This window comes from Mobula hypostoma, chromosome 2 (genome assembly GCF_963921235.1).
Source record: "Mobula hypostoma chromosome 2, sMobHyp1.1, whole genome shotgun sequence".
NCBI classification, from domain to species: domain Eukaryota; kingdom Metazoa; phylum Chordata; class Chondrichthyes; order Myliobatiformes; family Myliobatidae; genus Mobula; species Mobula hypostoma.
In genome coordinates this window covers 109,801,686-109,823,226 of record NC_086098.1, presented here as the reverse complement: position 1 = coordinate 109,823,226, position 21,541 = coordinate 109,801,686, and the positions used below count along the sequence as shown (strand labels likewise).

The 21,541-nt window shown below is 42.3% G+C and overlaps 1 protein-coding gene across 14 annotated transcripts in view; it reads right to left on the bottom strand.

The window, feature by feature from the left end:
* ankrd6b (ankyrin repeat domain 6b) overlaps positions 1-21,541 on the bottom strand; it is a 198,001-nt gene that overhangs the window by 103,218 nt on the left and 73,242 nt on the right. For 13 of the 14 annotated variants that reach the window (XM_063040383.1, XM_063040384.1, XM_063040385.1 and 10 more), the window contains exon 2: positions 20,201-20,301. The gene's annotated coding sequence lies outside the window, so the exon portion shown is untranslated. Of the gene's footprint in view, positions 1-14,354; positions 14,559-20,200; positions 20,302-21,541 lie in introns of all 14 variants that reach the window. The other variant, XM_063040376.1, reaches the window with a different exon arrangement.

Below are 21,541 nucleotides of genomic sequence, written 5' to 3'. Positions count from 1 at the left end.
GACCAAACATTAGAACGGGGAAGAAATGCGATTGAAATTATTTTGACTGTGGAATGATTGTTGTGCCAGGCAGGGTGGTTTGAGTATTTCAGAGACTGTTGATCGCGTGAGATTTTCACGCACAACAGTCTCGAGAGTTTACAGAGACTTGTGTGAAAACCAGAAAAGAAAACATGTGAGTGGCATCTCTGTGGGCAAAAATGCCTTTTTAATGAGAGAGGTAGGAGGAGAATAGCCAAACGGTTTCAAGCTGACAGAAAGGCACCAGATACTCAAATATCCAGCGAGGTGTAAAAGGGCACCTCTGAACACGCAATGTGTTGAACTTTGAAGCGGGTGGCTACAGCAGCAGAAGAGAACAGTGGGTTCCACTCCTATTCCTAATAAAGTGGCCACTGAGTGTACATAAAGCATGAATTTCACCGGAAATCTGAAAAGGGAGCACAACTGGTTTTGCACAAGCTGGAACTCTAACCTCATCAACAGCAAAGAGGCAGAGATTGGCTCCATTGGCCCTTACAATACTTACAGGGTGTTTGGTCCATTGAGTCTGCTCATCATGGTTGATCTATTATTCCCTTTCAAACCATTCTCCTGCCTTCTCCTGTAACCTTTGACGTCCTTACTTATCAGGAACCCATCAACCTCCATTTTAAATACAGCCAATGAATTAGCTTTGATAGCTGTATGTAGCACTGAATTCCACAGATTCACTATCCTCTGGCTATAGAAGTTCCTCTTCATCTCTGCTCTAAAGGACATCCTTCTATTCTGAGGCTGTGCCTTCTGGCCATAGACTCCCCCATTATTGGAAAAATCCTCCCCACATCCACTCTATGCAGGTCTTTCAATATTTGGTAGGTTTCAACGAAATCCCTCCCCACCCTTTTAAATTCTAATCATCAGTAAAGGGTCAGAACCATCAGACACTCAAGTGTTAACCGTTTCTCATTAATCATTCTCGTAAACATCCTCTGGAATTCTCCAACATTAGTACATCTTCCTTAGCTATGAGGCACAATATAATAGGTAATCTGATCATTACTTCGTAAACTTTCAGCATTATATTCTTGCTTTTATATCCTAGTCCTCTTGAAATGATTGCTAACATCGCTTTTGCCTTCCTCACCACCGACTCAACCTGCAGATTAACCTTTAGGGAATCCTGTAAGAGGACTCCCAAGTCCCTTAGTACCTCTGCTTTCTGAATTCTCTCCCCATTTGGAAAATAGTCTTTGCTTTCATTTCTTCTACCAAAGTGCATGATGTACACTTAAGTTTTTCTGCAGACTTCCTGGTTCCTCAACACTCCCTCTCTCTCCACTTTTCTTTGTATTAAGCTTCATTTTTGTTTATGAAAGCCTCCCAATCTTCTAGCATTTGCTTGTTTTTGCAATGCTATATGCTGTCCTTTGCTCTTATGTGGTCTCCAACTTCCCTTCCCAGCCACAGTTGCCTCATCCTCCCTTTAGAATACTATCACTTATTTGGGCTGAAATGATCCTCTATCTTACAAGTGACTCCCAGAAACTTCTGCCATTGCTGCTGTAACATCATCCCTGATAGGGTCCCCTTCCAATCAACTTTGGCCAGCTCCTCGCTCCTGCTGGACTCTTTTGAAGACTTTTGTTGGGGAGGGGATCTGATGTTTTTCTTTGAATGGGTTCCATGATCTTCTTTGTTTTGTGGCTGTCTGTAGGAAAACAAATCTCAGGGTTGTAAGCTGCATACGTACGTTGATAATAAATGCACTTTGAACTTTGATACATCCAAATTTAGCTTCTCCCTTTCAAACTGCAGGGAAGGGGAATCTGTCATATTATGATCACTAACAACAGGAATTCTGCAGATGCTTTGATGTATATTATGATCACTGTTTCTTAAGGGTTCCTCCACCTCAAACTTCCTAATCAAATCTGGTTCATTGCACAAAACCAAATCCAGAATTGCTTTCACCCTAGTGTGCTTAACTGCAACTTACTTCAAGTCGTCACCTGATGGCATTTTATAAGTTCCTTCTCTTGCAATCCAGAGCCAACATGGTTTTCTCAATCTACGCGCATAATGCATTACATTGCATTGTATTGCTGCTGTTAAGTTAACAAATTTCACGACATATGCCGGTGATATTCAACCTGATTCTGATGAAGTTCCCCCTGACTACTATAACACTGTCGTCGTCTTTCTTACATGCCCTTTCTATCTCCAGTTGTAGTTTGTACTCCACATACTGGCTACTATCTGGTAGCCTGTATATAATTCCCATCACAGTCTTTTTACCCTTGCAGTTCCTTAACACTACATCGTCTTGCTAAGGATTTGATTTCATTTTAACCAATCAAGCCACCCCACCCCACTACTTACCTGTCTTTTCAACAGGTTGTTTAGCTCCCAGCTATGATCTTTCAGTCATGATCTATGATGCCCACAAAGACATCCCTGCCAAATTCTAACTGCGCTATAAGCTCATCTACCATGTTTTGTATACTGTGTGCATTCCTGATACACCAACCCTCTTCTTACATTTGTCTCCACATTGCCTGAAGTTCAATTCTTATCCATTTCAAAACTTTGTCTTACTTTTTAATCAGGTTACTTCTATAATCTGCGTTATCCTTCCCTCTTACTTTACCCATGTTCTTCTAATTGGTTGAACTATCTCTCTACGTTTAGTTTAAAGCCTCGCCCACAGCTCTAGCTACTCAATTCACCGGGATCCTGGTCTCAGGTGGCACAGCTCCTTCCTTTCCCAATGCTGGTGCCAATGTCCCACAAATTCCGACCCACTTCTCCCTCACCAATCTTTGCTCAGTTATTTGGCATGTGCCATATGGCAAAGGAGTTGGTTGAACAAATATACAGTACCACTTAACCAGATGTTAGCCTGAGCACTTGCTCAGTGTTCTCTCTCCACATCTGGGCATTCCCTCAGCTACTCCCCATCAGCAGTTCAGGTGATCTCTCCGAACTGCCAGTTATCAGAGTGAGCAGTTTAGTAAAGTGGCAGATAACTAAACCTTTAGTCTGAAGGTTTATTGAATGATGGCAATTTTCTGGCCTCCACCATCCTGCGCTAGAGTTTATGACAAAATTTATATTCTTACTGCCTTTTAATTAAAATAGTCTTTCTGATTATGATTTTAAATCTTTGTTAATTTCCATTCATAGTCACAAGTTCTACTTTCTAGATTTGTTTGGAGGTCAGCATGGCCTTTAACTGTGTTAATATGCCATTTTTTATGAATAGTCAATGTAATCACATCCTGGTATGGAAGTTGTCCTGTCCAAGACTGGAAGAAGCTGCAGAAGATTGTGAACACAGCCCAGCACATCACACAAACCAATCTTCTGTCCGTGGACTCACTTTACACTGCACGTTGTCGGAGCAGTGCTGCCAGGATAATCAAGGACACGACCCACCCAGCCAACACACTTTTCGTCCCTCTTCCCTCCGGGAGAAGGCTCAGGAGCTTGAAGACTCGTACGGCCAGATTTGGGAACAGCTTCTTTCCAACTGTGATAAGCCTGCTGAACAGATCCTGACCCGGATCTGGGCCGTACCCTCCAAATATCCAGACCTGCCTCTCAGTTTTTTTTGTACTACCTTACTTTCCCTTTCCTATTTTCTATTTATGATTTATAATTTAAATTTTTAATATTTGCTATCCATTTGTACTCCAGGGAGCACGAAGAGCAGAATCAAGTATCGCTGTGATGATTGTACGCTCTAGTATCAATTGTTTGGCGACAATAAAGTATAAAGTATTAAAGTAGAGTAATCCCCACAAACAGCACACAAAAAAGACAAATTTACATTCTTCATCTTAGAAGTGTCTTAACATCCTTAAACTCCTACTAATTGACATTTTTTTTCTTTTCTTTCTCTTTCAGCTGACTATCTCAATCACACAAACTAGAACCAGTCAAATTAATGCCTTCCATCTGGCAACTTCCATGACTATGAAGGTATCAGAGAACTCAAGTTCAGATTGGTAACTATGGCAATCAGAGCTGGTATCTTCAGTTGTTCCCTTGAGGCAAGACCACTCTGAGGCCTTAAAAACTGTGAGAATAGCTTATAATGCTATTAAAATGACATACAAGAAAATGTTTAAAACTGTCGCCATGCAAATATCTTACTGGGCCTCACATTGATGCTGCAAATTCAGACATTGATCTTAAGAGAGCTTGGTCGCTTCAACATCTCAGCACTGAATGACGCTGCTCTATAAAAGCCTTTCAAACTGATTCTGTGGGGAACATTCTTCAAATCAGAAAGTTGCACATTGCAGCCCTTTGGGGTTCTAACATTTAACTGTCATTCATTCTGGGAACACTCCTCTGTTTTCATGGATGATTGCAAAGAACAAGTGTTTCAGGATTTATATTGTATACATTTGTCTGACATTAAATGCACCTTTGAAACCCACACTGGGGATTTGCGGTAATATTCAATGCAGTACTGAGGATATGCTGAACTACGGTAATCCATCAGAAGAATTGCCATCAGAATTATTCAATCCATCCTACTCACTGGATATTGTGCGATCTCCTTATGAAATGCTGGACATGCCAGGTTATTACAGTAAAATTCCAATAATCTGCTGTCCTGTGGTTCACGAATTCCACTGGCTCCAAGCAATCGCATTGTAAAATACACTGATGATACAGGTTGGGCACATCACCAACAGCGATGCAACAGCCTACAGTGAGGTGGTGGAAGAGTTCGAGGCTGGGTGCCAGGCAAATTACCTATTCCTCAATATCAAAAAGACAAGGGAGATGATTATCAGCTTCAGGAAAACCCACACCATTCACAACCCTCTGCACATCGGCGGCACAGCAGTGGAAACTGCGAGCAATTTCAAACTCCTGGGAGCGCACATCGCACACAACCTCTCGTAGTCCCAGAACACTTCCTCCACAGTCAAGAAAACTTATTAAGTAACTATTGTATGTAATAATGTGGTCAGTGAGTGTATGTTCATAGTCTTCTGCTGCTGTAGCCCATCCACTTCAGGGTTAAATGTGTTGTACATTTCAGAGATACTCTTCTGTACATCACTCTTGTAATGTGCTACTGTCATTTTCCTGTCAACCTGAACCATTCAGGCCATTCTCCTCTAACCTCTCTCATTAACAAGGCATTTTCGCCCATAGAACTGCTGCTCACTGGATGTTTTTTCCTCCCCACTATTCTCTGTAAATTCTCGAGACTGTTGTACATGAAAATCCCAGGAGATCAGCAGTCTCTGAGATACTCAAACCATTCTGTATAGCACCAACTATCATTCCATGGTCAAAACCAGTTAGATCACATTTCTTCCCCCTTCTGATGCTTGGTCTGAACAACAACTGAATGAACTGACCATGTCTGCATGCTTTTATACATGGAGTTGCTGATTAGATATTTGCATTAATAAGCAGGTGTACCTAATGACGTGGCCACCGAGGGTGTATGCAAAGGGGTGCCGGAAAAAGGCATGCAAGGGACATCCGTGCTCACCTCATCTTCCTGCAGCTTTAACAGGGATAGAGTTCCTCTCATCCTCAACTATCACCCAATGAACCTCTGCATTCAACACATTATTCTCCATAACTTCCACCATCTTCAATGGAATTCTACCACCGAACGTATCTTTACCCTCCTCTGCTTTCTACGGGGATTGCTCCCTCTGCAAGTCCCTTGTCCGTTTGTCCTTCCCCACTAAACTTTTTCCTGACACTCATCCCTGCAAGTGGATGAAGTGCTACACCTGCCCATTCACCTCCTCCCTCACCTCCATTCAGGGTCCCAAACAGTCCTTCCAGTTAAGGCAGCACTTCACCTGCAAATCTGTTGGGGTCATCTATTGTATCCGGTGCTCCAAATGCAGCCTCCTCTACATTGGTGAGACTTGACATAAATTGGAGGACCTCTGCTCCATCCACCAAAAGCTGAATTTTCCAGTGTCCAACCATTTTAATTCCTATCCCCATTCCTGATGTGACATCAGTCCACGGCCTCCCCTTTTGCCATGTTGAGGCCACTCTCAAGTTAACACCCCATATTCTATCTAGATAGCCTCCAACCTGATGGTATGAACATTGATTTCTCCTTCTGTTTTTTTTCTTTCCCCTCCTGTTACTTTGTTCCCCACTCTGTCCTCTTACCCTTTCTCCTCACCTGCGTGTCACCTCCCCTTGTTTCCTCTCCTTCTTCTCTTTCTCCCACAGTCCATGCTCCTCGCCTATCAGTCTCATTCTCCAGCCTTTACCTTTCCCACCCACCTGGCTTTACCTTTCACATTCTAGAATATACTCTCTCCCCTCCCCCACTTTTATATTCTGACATCTTCCACCTTCCTTTCCAGTCCTGATGAAGGGTCTCAGCCTGAAACGTCGACTGTTTATTCATTTCCATCGATGCTGTCTGACCTGCTGAGTTCCTCCAGTATCTTGTGTGTGTCGCTCTGGATTCCTACCTCTGCAGGATCTCTTGTGTTTATGACATGGTGAAGGATCCCACTGGCCCAGCTTACGGACTGTTTATCCCACTCCCATCAGGGAAGAGGCTATACAGAATCCTCACCAGACTCAAAAGCAGTTACTTACCCCAAGCTGTCAAGTTGATCAACACCTCCGCCCATTAATGCACTTTACACCGCCCCCTCCCACCATCACTACATACACATCACCAAGCATCATCTTTATGTACCTACAATTAGTCTATGTAAATAACTATTACTTGTACATTGTGTTTGTTGGATTGTTTTTATATTTATTCTGGGTTTTATAGTGTTTTTTATGCTGCACTGGATCTAAGTAACAATAATTTTATTCACTTTTACCCTTCTGCATTGAAGAATAACAATAAAGTCTTGAACCTGACTCAGTGTTTTTCTCTTCCCGTCATCCCATTCACATGCTCATTGTAAACTCACTGGGGCTCCACCTACAAGTGTGCTATTAACTCACCAGGGCCCAACTGCCACACCCCCTTTAAATCACCAGATTTCATCACCTGAGCTCCCTTTACACTCACCTGGAAAGTTCATTATATTACCATGTAAAGAGGTGCATGCTAAACAAGCTTTCACTGTACCTCAGTGCATGTGACAATAATAAACTAGAGTACTTTGTTGTATTCATAGGAGTAATACCCAATGGTCTGTAAAGTCTAACAGTCCAGCACCACCTAAGGGGACCAATTACAGGAGTTTTATTGTATTCTTTGTAATCTGACCCATATTTAGCTTTTAGACAATATCAGAAAAACAGCAGGTTAACTGGTCATCATAACATTGCCATTTGTGGGAGTTTGCCCTGGAGAAACTTCATTACAAGTAATTATACTTGTAAAGTCCTGTGGTGTTTGTAATGTACATAGGAGGCATTGTCATTCGAATTCCTTTCTCCCCAGTGCCATATTGCTATACATTCTCCGATTCACTACAAACGGAAACCTGCACGAGTATTTTATTGAACTTTTTACTAAAATTAAGATAATGACTTCAAACAAAACTTCTGGGTCACCTCTGAGTCTCTTTCAGAACTTCAAGTCTGATAGGTTTAAAGGTCACAAAGCTGCTTGACTTAATTCGCCAACGAGACACACAGAATGAAACCATGGAAACAGGCGAATTAACAATGGTTGCTCCAATGGTAATGAGGGTTATTTTGATTTAACAGCCACGGGAATGCTGATCTGCACGGTAATCAACTCGTTTACATTTATTAAAACTGCACAGATGCATGGCAAGAAATTAGAGCCAAATATTTATATTTATTTTTATTTTATTTAGAGATACAGCATGGAATAGGCCCTTCTGGGCCTTCAAGCCACACTGCCCAGCAACCCCTGACAACTCTAATTTAACCCTAACCTAACCGCAGGACAATTAAACCTTTCCGGTACGACTGTGGGAGGAAGCCAGAGCACCCGGAGAAAACCACACATTCTACAGGGAGTCCGGGATTGAACTCCAAGCTCTGGGACCCTGAGCTGTAATAGTGTCGTATGACATGCTACACTATCGCGGCACCCCAACTACAGGAACGTTTTAAATGGATGCCACTGAAATCCAGACGTGGGTAATTTTGTACTTCATTAGTTTTGAAGCTTTTTTGGACATACTGCAGACGTGGTTGGTCATTACCCATAGCCCTTATCCGTATTATATTTTATTCAAAATGTGCAAGTATTTCTCCTATTGAAACACTTCCTGCCCTAGCCACGGCACATAATCCTCACGAGCTTTGAGATCACATAGCAATCAGTCATTAAAGACTATTTAAACCAGTCAAAAGGAATATCAAAGTTACAGACAGAGAGAGAGAAATAACAGACAAAATCCTCAAAAATAATGTTAATGGTTAAAACTCCTCCTGACATTCTAACTAATGGACCTATGCACTGCCAGGGCCTCAAGAAGGGAGGGAAGCTAAGTTATAAACAGTGGGAGGAAAGAAGCAGTCAAGAATCTAAAATGAGAAGACAATTAACAAGAGATGGTCAGCAAATATTTTAACTGAGGTGGCTACTTGGCCATGTATTCTTTAGTGATGTAAACTAAATCACAGACTGATGGAGCACACAAACAGGCCCTTCATCCCACTATGTTGAAGGGTCAGCAGTGGAAAGGGTGAGCTGCTTAAAGTTATTGGATGACAACATCTCAGAGGATCTGCCCTAGGCACAACAATATTGATGCAGTCATGAAGAGGGCATGCCAAAGGCTATACTTCATTCAGAGTTTGAGGAGATTTGCTATACCACAAAAGACAGATGACAGGTGGAGTGCATTTTGACTGGTTGCATCATCGTCTGGTACGGAGGTATAAATGCACAGAATTGTAAGTGGCTTCAAAGGGTTGTAGACTCAACCCAGCTCCATCAGGGGGACAGGCCTCCCCACCATTGTGGACATCTTCAAAATGTCAGACCTCAAGAAGGTGGCATCCATCATGAAGGGCTCTCACAATCTGGGATATCCCACAGCTCCAACCTGCTAATTAAGTGTGCTGACGATAATCTCAAATAATAATGAGGCAGCCTACAGAGAAAAAGTCATCACCTGACACAGTGGTGTCAAGAAAACAACCTCTCCCTCTATGTCGCAAAAGCAAAGGAGTTTGTTGTGGGCTGCAGGAGGAATGGAGACAGGCTAACCCCTATAGTCATCAATTGGTCTGGGGTAGAGGGGTTGAACAGCTTTAAGTTCCTCAGCATACACATCACCGAGAATCTCATGTGGTCTGAACATACTGGCTGAGTAGTGAAAAAGATATAACAGTGCCTCTTTCATCTCAGACGGTTGAAGAAGTTTGGTATGGGCCCCCAAATCCTTATAACTTTCTACAGGGGCACAACTGAGAGCATCCGGACTAGCTACATCACTGCCTGGTATGGGTACTGGACTTCCCTCAATCACAGGACTCTGCAGAGAGTGGTGCAGACAGCCCAGCGCATCTGTAGATTTGAACTTCCCACTATTCAGGACGTTTACAAAGACAGGAGTGTAGCTGAGCCAATAGGCTAGTCCTGGACTTATTTCTTGTCATAATTTACATATTACTATTTCATTATTTATGGTTTTATTACTATTTAATTATTTATGGTGCAACTGTAACGAAAACCAATTTCCCCTGGGATCAATAAAGTATGACTATGACTAAAAAGGGCCTGAAGGATCACTGGGGACCCGAGTCACCCCAACCACAAACTGTTCCAGCTGCTACTATTTGGGAAACAGTACCGCAGCATAAAAACCAGGACCATCAGGCTCCGCGACAGCTTCTTCCACCAGGCAATCAGACTGATTAACTCACGCTGACACTACTGTATTTCTATGTTATATTGACTGTCCTGTTGTACATACTATTTATTATAAATTACTATAAATTGCACATTGCACATTTGGACGGAGAGGTAATGTAAAGATTTTTACTCCTCATGTATATGAGGGATGTAAGTCAATTCATTTCAATGCTCATGACTGCCATTGGGGAGGAGACAAAGGAGTCTGCAGGTCCACACTCAATGTATTAGGAACAGCTTCATCACTTCTGTCATCAGATATCTGAACGGTCCAGGAACTCATGAACGCTACCTTACTATTCCTCTTTTGCACTAATCATTTATTTTTACTGTAACTTGTGGTAATTTTTAGGAATTTTTAGGAACAGCTTCATCCCTGCCAGAAAGCAACAAGTTTTATGATCAATGTCAGTAACTCTGACTAAACCCGATTCTGATACTGAAGTATACATCAACACTACTTCCATTTACCATCACTTGATACCGTGCTTTGGTGTTTAACGTGCTTGCTCAGGCCATTGTGAGAATTAAAGATTTAAGCATTCCACCTGCCTTCTTCACCACCTCATCCACCTTTTAGAATCAGTGGACTCGAACAACAAGGACTTTGTTCTTCAGTATCATCCATAATTGGGATCCTGCCCTTATTAGACCTCACAAAATGCTTCACCCCACACTTATCAGATTGAGTTTCCCTTCGCCAACACACCATTGCCTGTATTTCCTCAGAAGCCTAAGGAAATTTGCCATCTCCCTGAAACCACTCACCAATTTTTACAGATGTTAAAAGAAAGCATTCTATCCAGATGCAGAGAGCTGTGAACACAGGCCAGACTATGACACAACCCAGCATCCCCTCCATTCACTCTGACTTCACTTCACATTGCATCGGGAAAGCAGGGACCACATAATCAAGAACCCCTCCCACGTAACTTATTCTCTTTTCTTCCCTTTCCGATGAGGCAGAGGATACAAAAGCTTGTGAGAGAAGTACTAGCAGGCTGAAGGACAGCTTCCATCCTGCAATTATCAGACTCTTGAACAGACCTCTCATACACTAAATGATGGATTTTTGATCTTCCAACTTACTTTGTTGTGGCCCTTGTACTGACTTCTCTACCCGCAAAGCACTTTCCCTGCAAATTTAACACTACAGTATGAATTATGTTTTCCTTGGTTCTATCTCAGTATGGAATGAATGATCTTCTGGATGCACTGGAAATAAATACTTTTTTACTGTATCTTAGTATAGGTGAGAATAATAAACCAGTACCAATACCAGACAGGATCTCCACCCAACAAGTCCTTGCTGACCATCCCTAACCAACTTCTGCCTTTTCAATTTTTCCTCAGTGGTCCCTCAGTACACATGACAATAATGAATCAGTATACCCACTGGCCTGTAATTATTCAATTTAACTCCAGAATAAAAGTACCACATTTGCTGTCCTCCATCGTCTGGCTTCTCACCTGTGGCTGGTGAAGATTTAAAAATCTGTCAGAACGCTGGCAAACCTCCCGTAGCATTCTGGGATTCATCACTTCAGACACAAAGCTTCTGATATTCGGAACTACACAATTAATATTAAACATTTGGCTTTCAGCCATGGGAAGGGTCTGATGCAAGGAAGGCATGGCAGAATGAAAAGAAGAGGGGATTCAGAACACAAGGTGCAAGGTGGAGCAAGTATCTCTGTTGTGGGAGGCTGCAGCTAGGAAAGTTGAGGTTTCAGTGGGAGGCTCACCATGAAGTCAATATCTTTTATCTTAACCAATAATCTGGCAAATACCCATCATATTATGATGAAGCAGGTTGTGTGTGTTGTGAACATTTGTTTCTGCTTGAGTGATCTGTGAGTGAAGTAAATTCATAGCAATGACATCCATGTGAGTATTCACACAACAAAGCAGGAAGAAAAAAAAACATGACATGAATAACCAATCAACCTTGTCAGAAATTCAAGTGGAGTGAATGCCTAAATGTGCTCCATAATTACAGCCCTGGACTCTTGCAGGGATGCCAGAACAAACTCAGTTGCAACATCACTCACAAGATGAGAAATTCTCTCCTGCTGCATTCTAACTTTTCTACAGAAAATCCTTCTGAGCAGTTCAGATAAGCAGTATTTTACATCATGGCATTCATCACAACCAAACCATTGGCAACACCTTCCAAAGATCAGATGACTGAAATACACTTTCTGAAACTGGAATATCACTTCTTTTGCCAAACTGATTTGATACAAATTCACAGCCCAAAGTGAAGGATAAGCTTCATTCTACATTCCTGGCACACAACCCAATCTCCCTGCATCTACAAACCACTTCTGGAGACTCAATATGTTTTGCGCGGAAGAAACCGTAGTGCAATTATAACAACAGTAATGCCACTGCCTTACAATTCTTTAGGCAATTCTCCAAAAACATTACTTGTGGTCACCCTAAACCACCACTTGCTTCCTAGACACAGCAGAAGGTAAGCGAAAAGCTGACCCATTTTACAAGGGAACAAATTCTACATTCACTCTAAAATTTTTACAATGAGTGAAGCTGGCTGCTGGCCATTTACAGGAAATAAAAACACTTTTTTAAAACCAATTTTCATCAAAAGACTACAGAATTCTTAGCAACAACGTCGAGATTTTACAAAAACTGCTGGACAGCACAAATAGGCAATCCTGAATCTATGTTCCACAATAATATTCTATTAGGATTGAGAACAGGCATCCCAGAGCAGTGGCCAGCTTTTTTTTGGCTGCACACTATTCTCTGATAAATGTTTGTGCTTAGTGCAGGCTGAATAACATTTCTTTGTTTGGCTTCCTCCTGCATATCCAACCCCTGTCTAAGCCATACCCCTTGCTGTCACTAATTCTGGATTACCGATTCCAGACTGTTTCATACTACCAGATCTATTCAGTAGCCAACTCTTCAGTGGATACAGTAGTAAAGCATTTAGAATAATAGGAAATCAACAGGAGCAATATACACCCAGCGGCCACTTTATTAGGTACACCTGCTCGTCAGTGCAAATATCTAATCAGCCAATCATGTAGCAGCAATTCAATGCATAAAAACATGCAGACATGGCCAAGAGATTCAGTTGCTGTTCAGACCAAACATCAGAATGGAGAGGAAATGTGATCTAAGTGACGTTGACCGCAGAATGGTCATTGGTGCCAGACGAGGTAGTTTGAGTATCTCAGAAGCTGCTGACCTCCTGGGATTTTCATGCACAACAATCACTAGAGTTTACAGGGAATGGTGTAACAAACAAACAAAAAAAATGTCCAGTGACTGGCAGTTCTGTGGGTGAAAACATCTTGTGAATGAGAGGTCAGAGGAGAATGGCCAGAGTAGTTCAAACTGACAGGAAGGTGACAGCAACTCAAATAACCACATCTTACAATAGTTGTGTGCAGAACAGCATCTCTGAATGTGCAGAGAGTTGAACCTTGAAACAGATGGGGTACAGCAGCAGAAAGCCACTAACGTACACTCACTTTACGAGGTACAGACAGTACCTAACAAAATGGACACTGCATGTACAATATATCAGCAGAAAACTGAATGCCAGAATGAACTCAGAGGGTGAATAACCAAGCTTTGTGCTGATATTTATAGGGGTAGCATTACTAACTTTCACCAGGGTAGCTGTGGAGATAGATCATGTCAAAGAGAACCTGGATTAGTATCAGAAAGGAAAGAATTCCCTGAGTTATGATAGAATGCTGGATATTGACAAAAGCAGGATTACATTTAACTAGTATGAATACTTGATGGGCTGAATGCCCTCCATCCATGCTATAACCATTATGTAACAATGAACTTAGTTGGGCTATCTGCTGACTCACAAAAATAAAGCTTGGTAGATGCTTTGCTTGATTCCTGTAGTAGAAACCAGCTGAGAAATACAGCTCAGTTCTCAGCTGCAAAACCCTTTCGAAGCGGTAACTAAGGTGACAGGTGAAGATAAGGCAGTGGATGTTGTCTACATAGATGGTCCCACATGACAGGCTGATCTGGAATATGAGGCGTCATGGGATTCAGGGTGAGCTAGTGAAGTGGATTCGGAATTGGCTCATAGTAGGAAGCGAAGACTGGTGGCCGAACGTCAATACTCCGATGGAGGCCTGTGACCAGTGGGGGGCCCCAGGGCTCAGTGTTGGGAGCTCTGTTATTCATTATTGATGTAAGTGATTTGGATTTGAAAATACACGGCACAAATGGCAAGCCTCCTGATGATACCAAGATTAAGAGGTTTTGTTGCCAGTGCAGCAGGTTACAATGAATTGCAAAGGGAATTCTATCATTTAGAGAGAGGGGCAGAGGAATGGCAAATGGATTTCAACTTAGTTAAATGTGAGGAGATGCATTTTGGAGATTCAGATCAGGGTAAGACCTATACAGAGAATGACATAGCAATGACGAGTGCTGTGGAACAGAGGCCTCTGAGCACAAGTGCACTGTTCACAGAAAGAGACCACACAAATAGAACGAGTGGCGAAGCGTGCTGACTTTCATCAGTCAGGACACCCAGCTTAGGAATACGTACATCACGCTGCAGCTGCACCTGGAGTCGTGTGTACAGTTCTGGTCACTGTGTAACAGGAAAGATATCGTCAAGCTGGAGACACTGGATCATTACTCCCTGGAGTGCAGAGAATGATGGGTGACCTCAAAGAAACTCATCAAAACATGAGCGGTATGAATCAGGAGGACTGTCATAGCCTTGTCTCCAAGACAGGGGAATCCAAAACTACAGGGAAAAGACAGAAGAGAAGAGAGATTAGAAAAATACTCTTTACAAAGAAGATAGAGAGTATATGAGATAATCTGCCAGGGGAAGTAATGGAAGTGGAAACAATTGCAACAGTTAAGCAGCACTTGGATTGGAACATGTAGCAGAGGGCCTTGGCGGGTTATGGGCTGAAAGTGGGCAACTGGGGCTAGCTTCTCTCTTCATCATTGTCACATGTACCAAGATATAGTGAAAAGCTTGTCTTGCATGTTGTTCACATGGAGAAATCATTACACAGAACATTGAGGTAGGACGAGGTAAAACAATACCAATGACATGGAGGATGCTGTGGTTGGCATGGACCAACTGGTCTCCACGGCACATTTCCATGCTCTTTTACTCAATGGCTCTACGACCCTGTGTAATGGCAAGGCAACTTAAATAGCATTTAAAGTATGAATTATTTCAAATAAACTCATTAATTTTAACAAGTTTAATTCTAGCACTTCCCTTAGCATCTATGACTCTAACAATCATTCTCCGATATTGAAATCTCTGGAAAGATGTTCCTGCAACAGCAATACACACAACAGGACTAAACAGGATTGTTCAGGCAGACAAATTCTATTGGACAGCACACACAAAATGCTGGAGGAACTCAGCAGGTCAAGCAGCATCTATGGAAATGAATGAACATTTGACAGAGACCTTTCTTCCGGACTGAAAAAGAAGGGGTAGTAGCCACAATAGAACGGTGCGGGAGGGGAAGGAGGCTAGATGAAAGTTGAAAGGTGACAGTTGAAGCCAGATGCGAGGGATAATTAGGACCTCTTCTGGGGAAAAAGGGACAGGTTGCACTTGAATCAGAGGGGGACTATTATCCTCGTGGGCAGATTTACTAGAGCTGTTGAGAGTGGTTTAAACTAATATGACAGGGGGACGCGAGCCAGGATGATAGAGCTGAGCAGGTTTACAAGTAGATGATGGGTGACATATGAATGTAAGGAATGATTGGGTACAAATACAGACAGAGTAAAGACTTAAATTGTACCACAGAGACACAATTCAAAAGGGCAAGAACGCAGGACTGAAGGTGTCGTATTTAAATGCGCACTGCATTCAGAATAAGTGGGCGAACTCGTGGCGCAGTTAGATTGGTCGGTATGACGTTGTGGGCAGTCATGGCTCAAAGAAGGCCGTTGTTGGGAGATTAACATCAAAGAATATAGTTTGTATCGAAGGGTTTGGCAGGAAGGCATAGGCGGTGGTGTGGCTCTGTTGGAAAGAGATGGAATTACATCTTTAGAAAGAGGTGACAGGGTCTGAGAATGTTGAATCTTTGTGGGTGGAGCTAAGAAACTGCATGGGTGAAAAAAACCATTGTGGGGATTATATATAGTCCTCCTAATAGTAGCCAAGATATGGGGCTGAGATTGCAAATGGAGTTAGAAAAAGCATGTATACGGGTAATGACACAATTGTAATCAGGGACTTCAATATGCAAAGGGATTGAGAAAACTAGGTTGATGTCAGATCGCAAGTCGGGAAATTTGTTGAATGCCTACAAGGTGGCTTTTCAGAGCAGCTTGTGCTTGAGCCTACTTGGGGAAAGACTATCTTAGATTGGGTGTTGTGTAACAACCCAGATCTTATTTGGGAGCTTATTGTAAAGGAACCCTCAAGAGGCAGTGATCATATTATGACTGAATTCATACTGCAGTTTGAGAGGGAGAAGCATAACTCACATGTGTCAGTATCACAATGGGACAAAGGGAATTACAGAGGAATGAGAGAGGAGTTTGCCGAGCTGGAGTGGAGGGGATGATGGCAGAGCAGAGACGTCTGGAGTTTCTGGGAATAGTTCACAAGGCAAAGGATAGACATGTCCCACAGAGGAAAAAGTTCTCAAATGGCAGAGTTAGGCAACTGTGGTTGACAAAGGAAGTTAAGGACTGCATAAAAGCCAAGGAAAGGGCATATAAGGTAGCAAAAGTGAGTGGGAAGTTGGGTGATTGGAAAGCCTTTAAAATCCAACAGGTTCCTAAGTTTGTCATAGCTGGGGTAGTAGTGGGGTAAGATCCCACTACCTATAAAGTGCTCCAAATGGTGCGTGACTCTAACAGCCTCTGACAACCAAGTCCAGCTCTTGGCCTTCACTGTGGCTTAGCTGCTAGGCCTGGCGGAACTGTTTCTACTGACAAGAGAAGGGGCAAAGGCGGACCACTGGCACCTCAAAACCAGTTGCTTTGTGCAGGTGGGATCAAAGGCTGCTTACTAGTAAAATCCAACAAAAGGCAACGAAAAACCTATATGAAAGGAAAAGATGAAATATGAGGGCAAACTAGCCAATAATGTAAAGCAGGATACTAAAACATTTTTTCAGTTATATGAAGAGTAAAATGGAGGTGAAAGTTGATATTGGACCATGATACTGGTGAGGTAGTAATGGGGGACGAAGAAATGAACTTAATGGATATTTTGCATCTGTCTTCACTGTGGAAGACACTAACAGTGTGCCAGAGGTCTGTGAGTGTCAGGGAGCAGGAGTAAGTGCCTTTGCTATTACAAAGGAAAAAGTGTTTGGCAAACTCAAAGGTCTTAAGGTGGATAAGTCAGCTAGACTAGATGAACTAGATCTCAGAGTCCTGAGAGAGGTTGCCGAAGAGATAGCAGATGCATTGGTCATGATCTTTCAAGAATCACTTGATTCTGGCGTGGTCCTGGAAGACTGGAAGATTGCAAACGTCACTCCGCTCTTTAAGAAGGGAGGAAGGAAAAAGAAAGGAACTTATAGGCGAGTTGGCCTAACCTCCGCGGTTGGGAAAGTGTTGGAGTCTATTATTAAGGATGAGGTTTCGGGGTACTTGGAGACTAATGATAAAATAAGTCAAAGTCAGTATGGCTTCCGTAAAAGTAAATCTTGCCTGACAAATCTGTTAGAGTTTTTTGAGGAAGTAACAAGCAGGGTGGGCAAAGGAAAGCCAGTGGATGTCATTTACTTGGATTTTCAGAAGGCGTTTGATAAGGTGCCACACATGAGGCTGCTTAACAAGATAAAATCCTATGGCGTTACAGGAAAGATACTGGCATGGATAGCAAAATGGCTGACAGGCAGGAGGCAGTGAGAGAGGGAATAAAAGGGGCCTTTTCTGGTTGGCTGCCAGTGACTAGTGGTATTCCTCAGGAGTCAGTATTGGGACCACTACTTTCACATTGTTTATCAATGATTTGTATAACGGAATTGATGACTTTGTGGCAAAGTTTGCAGTTGATATGAAAATAGGTGGAGTGGTAGGTCATGCCGAGGAAGCAATGCAATTGAGCGGAGCTTGAACAAATTGGAAGAATGGGCAAAAAAGTGGCAGGTGGAATACAGTCTTGGGAGATGTCTGATAACGCATTTTGGTAAAAGGAACAATAGTGCAGACTATTATCTAAATGGGGAGAAGGTTCAAATATCAGAGGTGCAGAGGGACTTTGGAGTCCTCGTGCAAGACTCCAAGTAGGTTAATTTCCAGTTTCTTTAAACGCAAACAACAGGAATTCTGCAGATGCTGGAAATTCAAGTCCTGATGAAGGGTCTCGGCCTGAAACGTCGACTGCACCTCTTCCTAGAGATGCTGCCTGGCCTGCTGCGTTCACCAGCAACTTTTATGTGTGTTGCTTTAATTTCCAGTTTCAGTCTGTAGTGAAGAAAGCAAATACAATGTTGGCATTTATCTCAAGGGGATTAGAATATAAAAGCAAAGAGATAATGCTGAGCCTTTATAAGACACTGGTCAGGCCACTCTTGGAGTATTGTCAACAGTTTTGGCCCCATATCTCAGAAAAGATCTGTAATCATCACAGGATGATTCTGGGAATGAAGGGGTTAACATATGAGGAGCATTTGGCAGCTTTGGGCCTGTACTCACTGCAGTTCAGAAGAATGCAGGGGGATCTCATTGAAACCTACTGAATGTTGAAAGGACTAGATAGAGTGGATGTGGAGAGAATATTACCTATGGTCGGGGTATCCAGAACTAGAGGACACAGCCTCCAAATTGAGGGGCGACCCTTTATAGCAGAGGTAAGGAGGAATTGTTTTCAGCCAGAGAGTAGTAAATCTGTGGAATGCTCTGCCACAGACTGCAGTGGAGGCCAAGTCCATGAATATATTTAAGGCTGAAGTTGATCGTTTCCTGATCAGTCAGGACATCAAAGGATATGGCGGGAAGGCAGCTGTATGGGGTTGAGTGGGATCCAGGATCAACCATGATGGAATGGCGGAGCAGACTTGATGGGTTGAATGGCCTACTTCTGCTCCTATGTCTTATAGTCTTATGGAAAGGTCATCACTTTGTCCAACTTTGCAGAGCAGTTCATAATATGGTGAACATGAAAGCTATTATATACAGAGTGCTGATGTGCATTGCAATATTTGGCTTAGTAATTATAAAACCTGTGCATTTCATTGTTTTTAACAGCATAGCCAAATTTACTTATAGTGCAATTAATAGGAAGTCATTGCAAAACAGTCTTGCTATCATTTTTATTCCCACACAAGATATAATTCACGATGACCTGCATCTGATATTTTGAATAGCACTGTGTGATTGAAGCAATTTTGGGAACTTGAACAGTCCAAATATATATTTTCATCAACTCAGTATTTTGCGAAGCACATAACAGGGAATGCTTATCATCTTTTAAATATTTTGTTCTGGCTATAGCTGGGAAATTAGTCAACATGCTATGGTTTGGAATTTAGTTTAAAGCAACCAGAACATTTGGCACCATCGAGAGACGGTCACATCAGTCAGACTCACATAAGTATCTGGATTATGGGAATTATTTTGCCTCTAGCTGGGTCTAGGTGTAACTTGAACATTTGTTATTATAAATACCGTAGCATCTGTGGGCTCTTTTGTGTTGCAACTTGCCTTAGCAAATGACAGAACGTTAAAGCTATCAACAAAACTTCCATTACTGAAGTAATTTACAGTAGCTTTCTCAGCCATGAGCAATGCTGGTAAAGCAGTATATTAAAGCTATATATGCATGGAGCCTACCAGTTCTCTCAGTATCTCCATCTCATCAGTTCTCCGTTCCAGAATGTCCAGCCTCTGAAGTGTGGCCTCCCCACTATTGTGGAAAATAGGGTCCTGACTTGCATTTCCTCCATTAATTGGACCACTTCTCTCACCAACAACACTCACGCCAAGACAAAAGCTTTCCACTGGTCCACATCTTTCACCCCATCAGCCTCAGCACTGAGCACAGCAGACAGTATACTGGCTGGTTGCATCACAGCCTGGAATGAAAACACCAAGGCCCAAGAATGGAAAAGCCTACAAACCGTAGCAGATGCAGCCTAGTCTGTCACAGGAAAATCCCTCCCGCCATTGAGCACATCTAAAAGGTGTGCTGTCACAAGAAAGCAGCATCAATCACCAAGGACCCCACCATCTAGGGCATTCTCTCTTCTCACTGTTGCCACTGGGAAAAAGGCATTAGGTGCAACAGCACCAGGTTCAGAAACAGTTATTACCCTTCAACCATCAGGCTCCTGAACCAGCATGGACACCATCACTCGCCTCAACACGGAACTGATTCCACAACCTATGGACTCACTTTCAAGAAAATACAACTTATTTTCTCAGTATTACTTATTTACTTACTTGTTTATTATTAATAATCTTTGCACAGTTTGTCTTCTTTTGCACACTGGTTGTTGTCAGCCTCTGTGATTTATTGTGTTTCTTTATTTTACTGCAAATGCCTGCAAGAAAATGAATTTCAGAGTAGTAAATAGTGACATATATGTACTCTGATAATAAATTTACTTTGAATCCTTAATCATTTCAGCCAGCTGCAACAGCTCTGTTACTATCACGGCCCCCCACTGTGCCTATCAGCTTTCTGGAGGACTACTGTGACTCTCTGGTTCATTTCTCTCCTCCAACCCTTCATTGCCCCAACACTTTCCCCTGCAACCACAGGAAGTGCAATACTTGACCTTTCACCTCCTTCCTCAGCACCACTGAGGGATCAAAATAGCTCCTCCAGGCCAGGTGAAGATTCACATGCACTTTCTCCATCCTTGTTTACAGCATTCATTGCAACCAATATGGCTTCCTCAACATTGATAAGAACTAGTTTAGACTAGGTGACATAACACTCCACTGCCAGTGTGAGACTAGACAAAACTAGAACAGCACTTCAATTTTTTTCTACAGATTATAAAACTGAATATTAGGTTTTAATAGTTATCGATAGAGAAATTCATACAGTGTACGCATTCATTTGATTGACTGTAAATGAACGAAATCAGCACAGACACCTAGTGGAGATAATGGACTGTCTTCATACAATGCTATTGATGACTGGATCCTCCGAATCTTCATTTGCATTGTAATATTCAAGATGATTGCCAATACCTTCAAATTCTTTATGGTTCCTAACTTGAACCAGTGAATTAACTTCATTTTCATTCCTGGCCGTTTCTGGGATCTCCAAGCCTGAATGCTTGAAACCATAGTGAGCACACAGTTCTGAATTGTCTTACTGCTTATTTTTCGCCAACTATCAGTGACAAAAATTGCTGCTTTTTGAACACAGGCACACACAACTGACACTATTTAAAAACTGTTCACTCCAAGCATGGTGTAGCGTCTTACGGCCACATAAAGCCCCACCTTTCAATATCTGACTAGCCCAGGTTCAGAAAAACTGTTTCTGGGAACCAGCTTACCAAATATCCATGACAACTTGATCAGTTAAGAGATTCTCAGTTCCCATGAAGGACATTAATGAATATTCCAATGTAATGACAACATCTAAGTACAGTAGTCCCCTGTTCCTGCTGCTTCCAGAGACCGTTTGCCTCTGACTCAACCACAGAACTGAACCAATGCTGCTTCTTCATAAAACCCAATAAGAGAATGACAGAAAGGGCAAAATATGAAAAGAAGGATAAAAAAATTGCTACAGTGAGGGGAAAGGTTAGGAAGAAGGGAGAC